Raw genomic sequence first — 5,783 nt, forward strand, 5'->3', positions numbered from 1 at the left:
AGAAGAAAGGAATAGAGGAGAAGAAGAAAAAATAGAACTCTTCTCCTCTTTTTTTTTTCTTTTTTTTCTTCGATCTTCTCCCCCTCCCGATATGAAAGTTTTATATAGAAAGTTACAATTTTAGAAAAGTTTTATATATGCAAAAATTACAATTTTAGAAAAAGAAGGATAGGAAAGAAGAAAATAAGAAGAGGAAAGAAAGAAGAAGAGGAGAGGAAAAGAAGAGGAGAAATAAATAAGAAGAAGAAAAAAGAAGAAAAAGAAGAGGAGAAGGAAGAAAGGAATAGTGGAGAAGAAGAGAAAATCAAATAAAAAAGAAGAAAAAGAAGAGGAGAAGGAAGAAAGGAATAGTGGAGAAGAAGAGAAAATCGAATAAAAAAGAAGAAAAAGAAGAGGAGAAGGAAGAAAGGAATAGTGGAGAAGACTTCTTCTCCACTATTCCTTTCTTCCTTCTCTTCTTTTTCTTCTTTTTTCTTCTTCTTATTTATTTCTCCTCTTCGAGGGGTCGAGGGTCGGGAACTAGGGTAGAGGGTCGAGGGTCGTTAAGGGGTCAAGGGTCAAGGGTTTCAGGGTCGAGGGTTCGAGGGTTCTATAGGTTCGAGGGTCGAGGGTTTCAGCAGGGTCGTCTAGGGGTCGAGGGTTCCAGGGTTGTCGAGGGTTCGAGGATCGCCGAGGGGTCGAGAGAGGTTTCCTAGTGTCAAAGTATTGAAGAAATCCATGCCTTCATCATTAGCCGGAAGTAACCAGGGCATGTTGGTACGAAGTTCTGCAAAGTTGTTCTGGAATGAAGTCCCGGATAGAATAATCCCCTTTTGGTACGAATTCAGCAAAAGCCTTCCAAATAGCGATATTCGGAAGGCTCTTTCTGAACTTTATACCAAAAATCCGCCTTGTTGTTCGACCAATCTCTTGAAGAAGGAGAGGTGGTCGATATCACTTCTTTCTGTATGCATATATGTTCATGACGATCTTCTGTTTCCTTCGTTTGCTTACTAGCTAGCCAGCGTATCTAGTCCTCTCTATACGTATGTATAGTACGTAGCGTCGACCAAGCACGGACATAAGAGAGGACACTTCTCTCTATTAATTATAGCTAGCTAACACAATATATGAAACACCTAAACTAACCCTCCAAAACCCCAACCCCCTTTAAAAAAACAAAAACCCCAGCCACAGAAATGCTGACGCGTGGATGCCTATTGGTCCCGGTTGGTGCCACCAACCGGGACCAAAGGGTCTCCTGACTGGGCTCTGCGCACTGCCCACGTGGAGGCCCATCAATCCCGGTTCTGGATTGAACCGGGACTAAAGAGTCGGGGCATTAGTTCCTGAACCGGGACTAAAGGCCCTTACGAACCGGGACTATAGGCTCTTTTTCTACCAGTGACCGACTTCAGCTTTTCCTTTGGACCTCTGCGTTGCCGCAGTAGCTGTCTGTCGCTCTCGCTCCGCCCGCGTGGAACGACCCGGAGGCAGTCGACTGTCCAGACTCTAGGAGATCGCAATGAACCCGCCCGGGGAGTCGGCAGCGCCACGGCCGATGTACCCACTGTGGCAACGGCTGCACATCGTCCTTCGCTGGCAAACAAAAGAGCATGCATAGTCGACGACGGCGAGGACGGACTGTCAAGGCGAACATGTCGGGTGTGAAGGACTGGAGAAAGTAGAAGAGAAGCACATCCGGCGAGAGCTTTGACGCGAACTCGGCGCCGGCCTCTCACCCCGCCGTCCGTGTGCGGTGTGGTTCCCTCACCGGCTCCTTCCATGCTCTTCTCGTCGTCACCCCAAGGCAAGGAAAAACGAAAGCAGGAAAGCCCATATTATAGAACTTCCAAATGACCAGAACCAACGATGAAAGCAGTGCCTAGAATCCAAGAACGTCCAAAAGAGCTGCACCTGCTAACACGTCCTGCTACCGCTCCTCCTTCCGCCTCCTCGCCCACATCTTCATCGTGTACGATGGACTGGCGGCGCCCAGGTCGCTGACTACTGCCAGGACACTCCCAAGCTGCAAGTCGTGCGCTGCAGAGGACCGCGTCGGAGCCTCCGACAACCTGCCCGGTCTACCCGGGGTTGCCTCGAGCTCACGACCTCCCAGGCGGACGACGGCCTGCCATCCCCGACCAGACGGGACAGCAACAAGAGTAACCATCCCTAATTCTTATGCAAGACAGAGTGCACGGCCGGCTCGAACCAGGATGGAAAGAAGATGGATGGAAGAGGCTGGTATTTATAGGAAGCAACAAGGAACCAAAGGACAATTTGAAGGTAGCCACTGCATGGATAGAAGAAGCAACCAGAGAAATAGAGAAAGGCGGCAGCCGACCATAGAGCAGGCCTAGAAAGCACGGCGAAGCGGCAGCCAACCTCACAACAGTACACGTGGCAGAAAGGAAATCCAAGTTCGAAACAACCAGCATTATTAAATAGTATAAGCAGTCAGACCAGGATACATTGCATGTTGCATGCCTGCAGACCAATGGAAACTGTAGATCCTGTGCGCACATGCAACAAAAAGCGAACCGACGAAGAATCGCGCATGCATGCCCATAAAAACCGCCCATCCTGCACAGTGCACACCCATGCAGCCAATGGCAAACCGATTTAGAAAACCTAGCCGCAATTGCTAACTGCACACAGGTGCATACCCTTCCAGATCCCCCACTAAAGCACGTGTCCCCATTGGCTCGCTTTTCACTGATAGAAAAAAGTCAAAGAAACAGTAAAAAAGAATCCTGGCCAGATTTAGTATATGTATAATTGTTGTCCGCATCTTTAATTCCATTTAATTTTGCATGATCAAAAGTAGTAATAAGCGATTGCAAGTTTGCATCCCATAGCACCAACAGAGCAATGACGTACTCACGCTGCTGCAACTCACCTTTAGGGATCCTCATGAATGATTTGCAAAGTGGCTAGCTCCGCATGCACTGGCGGGTATCCCGTGTCGTTGCTGCAGGGGTTCATGAATAGGTCCATGTCAACCCCCATATGCTCTCTTATAGATATTCTCAATATCAAGTACGTATGCTGCCCTAAATTACACGCACTGTATGGTTACCCCAAGTTCACATCTGTAGTATCACAATTACTATGATAAACAGTTAATTACTATGATATTTTTTTAAAAAAAATCATGAACATTTAAGAAACCATGTTGACCATTTTATATATTTGAAGTACACATTTTGAATTCGATGAAGATTTTCTGAAATTAATGATCAATTTTTTAATTCGGTGAACAATTTTAAAAATAGAACAGAAAATGTTCTCAATCTTTTAAAATTGAAAAAAGATAAACAATTTTTTAATTTGATGAACACAAAATGTTCACAGTTTTACTTTAAAACTGAAATAAAAAACTAAAGTAACAAGAAAAGAAGAAAGATAAAACGAAAAATAAACAAATATGTAAATAGAAAGAAAAACAAAAGTAAAAAACCGAAAGGAAATGAAAAAAATGGTATGGGAAGGTTCTAGAATCTTCACTGGGCCAGCCCAACTTAGTGAGCGTGCGCACGGGTGGTGCACATTTGGTCTGGTAAGCTTCATGTACTAGCCAACACAACTAAAAGTCCAAACTTATGGAAAGGATTAGGCAATCCACATATACACCTCAACATCACCTCCCACGTGTGGCGTGAAAATTCAACACGTGAATAGACTAAGTGATATGGCTATTAAGTGGTATGGCTCAAGAGGCCTATACGTCGACACAAGGGGCAACAACAATTTTTGAATAAATTGTGAAAGTCAGGTCTTGAACTCAATACCTTAGGTTTTGATACCATGTTAAGCTTGCACTAGCAAACGCACCTAAAAGTTCGTGCTTATGAAAATGGCTAGACAACCCACATATTTTTTTGACAAAGGGTGAATTTTATTGACTCAAAACGAAGCATCAAGATGATACAAAACATGATGAGCCCACACCCGGCCTCTGCAGCTAAGATGCACATACCCAACACCAACGCACACAAACACGCCGCCAATTAGCAAAGTCATAAGACCAAAGCTATGGATAGGCGAGGAAAAAAATAAAAAAAGTCCCAGAGCAATCATATCAGCGATCGCCAAAACTACAACAATGACCATATCTGCACCAATCATATCATGACACCACATAGACGATAAGGTCTTCAACAACAACGCCTTCAGGAAGGGAGCGGCGCTCAAGCGTCATCGTCACCAGATGCAGCCACAAAGGCCAGAATCTAGGTTTTCACCATGAAGAATCAGTCCGGAGCATGTCCGAGCAATGCCTTCAACAATGTAATGACGTAAAAAAACATCACCATTGCCAGGTATGACCAACTCCGGTCGAATCTAGGCTTTCACCCCGGAGCTCTAGACCGGGTGTTCGAATAGCACCACCATCAAAGTCACTCACATGTTGTCGCCACCATTTTTTCACAATCCCAGCAGTACATGCGATGTGTCGTTGCCGCTGCACAACCATCCCTCTGCATCAAGCTGTCGTCCGTAGTTTTGCATCTCACCGCCGAAGTCAATCGTCGGATCTCGAGAGATGAACCCTCCCTAAGACCTTCGGATGACCACCGCCGTCGTGGAGCCGTAGGAGGTCAGTCACCACCAAACAGGCCGACCGGATCTGGATCACCACCACCAAGCCTTCCAGATCTGAATCAAGGCAACTACACTGGGGTACCGACCACCTAACTACAGATCCGACTGTCTGGCATACCATAGACAGTCGTCTGTTCCAAGACTCTGGCCAGCCGCACACCGGCAGCAGGCCACCGCCGAGTAAAACCGCGTGGAGGCCGGCGTCCGCGCGTGCGATACAGATCCGCGCTGGGAGACAAGCCACATATACACTTCAACACCTTTTCTCACATGTGGCACAGAAAGTTAACACATGAATAGACTCAGAGGTATGACTCAAGAGGCCTATACATGGACACAGAGGGCAGGAACAACTTTTGGATGAATTGCAAAAACCAGGATTTGAACTCAAGACTTTAGGCTCTTATATCATGTTAAGCTTCATGCACCGGACAATGCAAACAAAAGTCCGAACTTATAAAAAAAGCTAGGCCATCCACATATACACTTCAATATTGTCGACCAATAGGATTCCCCCACGGTGACCTATATAGCTCAACCCCACCCTAAATTAAGTCAGCCCAACGATTTTGATGAGTACTACTCCCACCATAACTTAATATAAGACGTTTTTTGACATAGTCATATTGTCAAAAAAACATCTCATATTAAGTTACAGAGGTAGTAGTAGAGAGGATAAATGAACCGGCTAGGTTTTTGCATCAAACGAATGCACATGCCAATAGTACACACATACTTTATTCTAAATAAATGAGGATTAATATTTTTAAGTAGCTAGAAACATTTTAATAAAGTGTAGATTATTTGACAATTTGCGAATATCTTTCTAAATACATGATAAAGTGTCCATTATTTGATAATGTGTGAATACTTTTTTTAGAATACACGTGCCTTCTTAAAATATACATGGATATTTTTAAAAATTACATGAAAATTTAGAGAGAAAAATGCAAAGACTATTTTTCTATATGTAATGAGCATTTTCTAAAATAAGAGAACACATATTTAAAACTTACATCGACAATTTTTTGCATATTTTATGTTAACCATGTTTTGCTGCAATTTAACATGTTTTTCAAAATGCGTATACATTTAGACCATTTCGAAATATATATAATAAAAAGAGAAAAAAAAGAAATAGGAAAGCTACGTTGAGTTGTCGGGCTTGACCCATTTAGGGGCACGCATGGGCGTGC

This window comes from Triticum urartu, chromosome 4A (genome assembly GCF_056163025.1).
Source record: "Triticum urartu cultivar PI428250 chromosome 4A, HENAU_Tu73, whole genome shotgun sequence".
Classification (NCBI taxonomy): domain Eukaryota; kingdom Viridiplantae; phylum Streptophyta; class Magnoliopsida; order Poales; family Poaceae; genus Triticum; species Triticum urartu.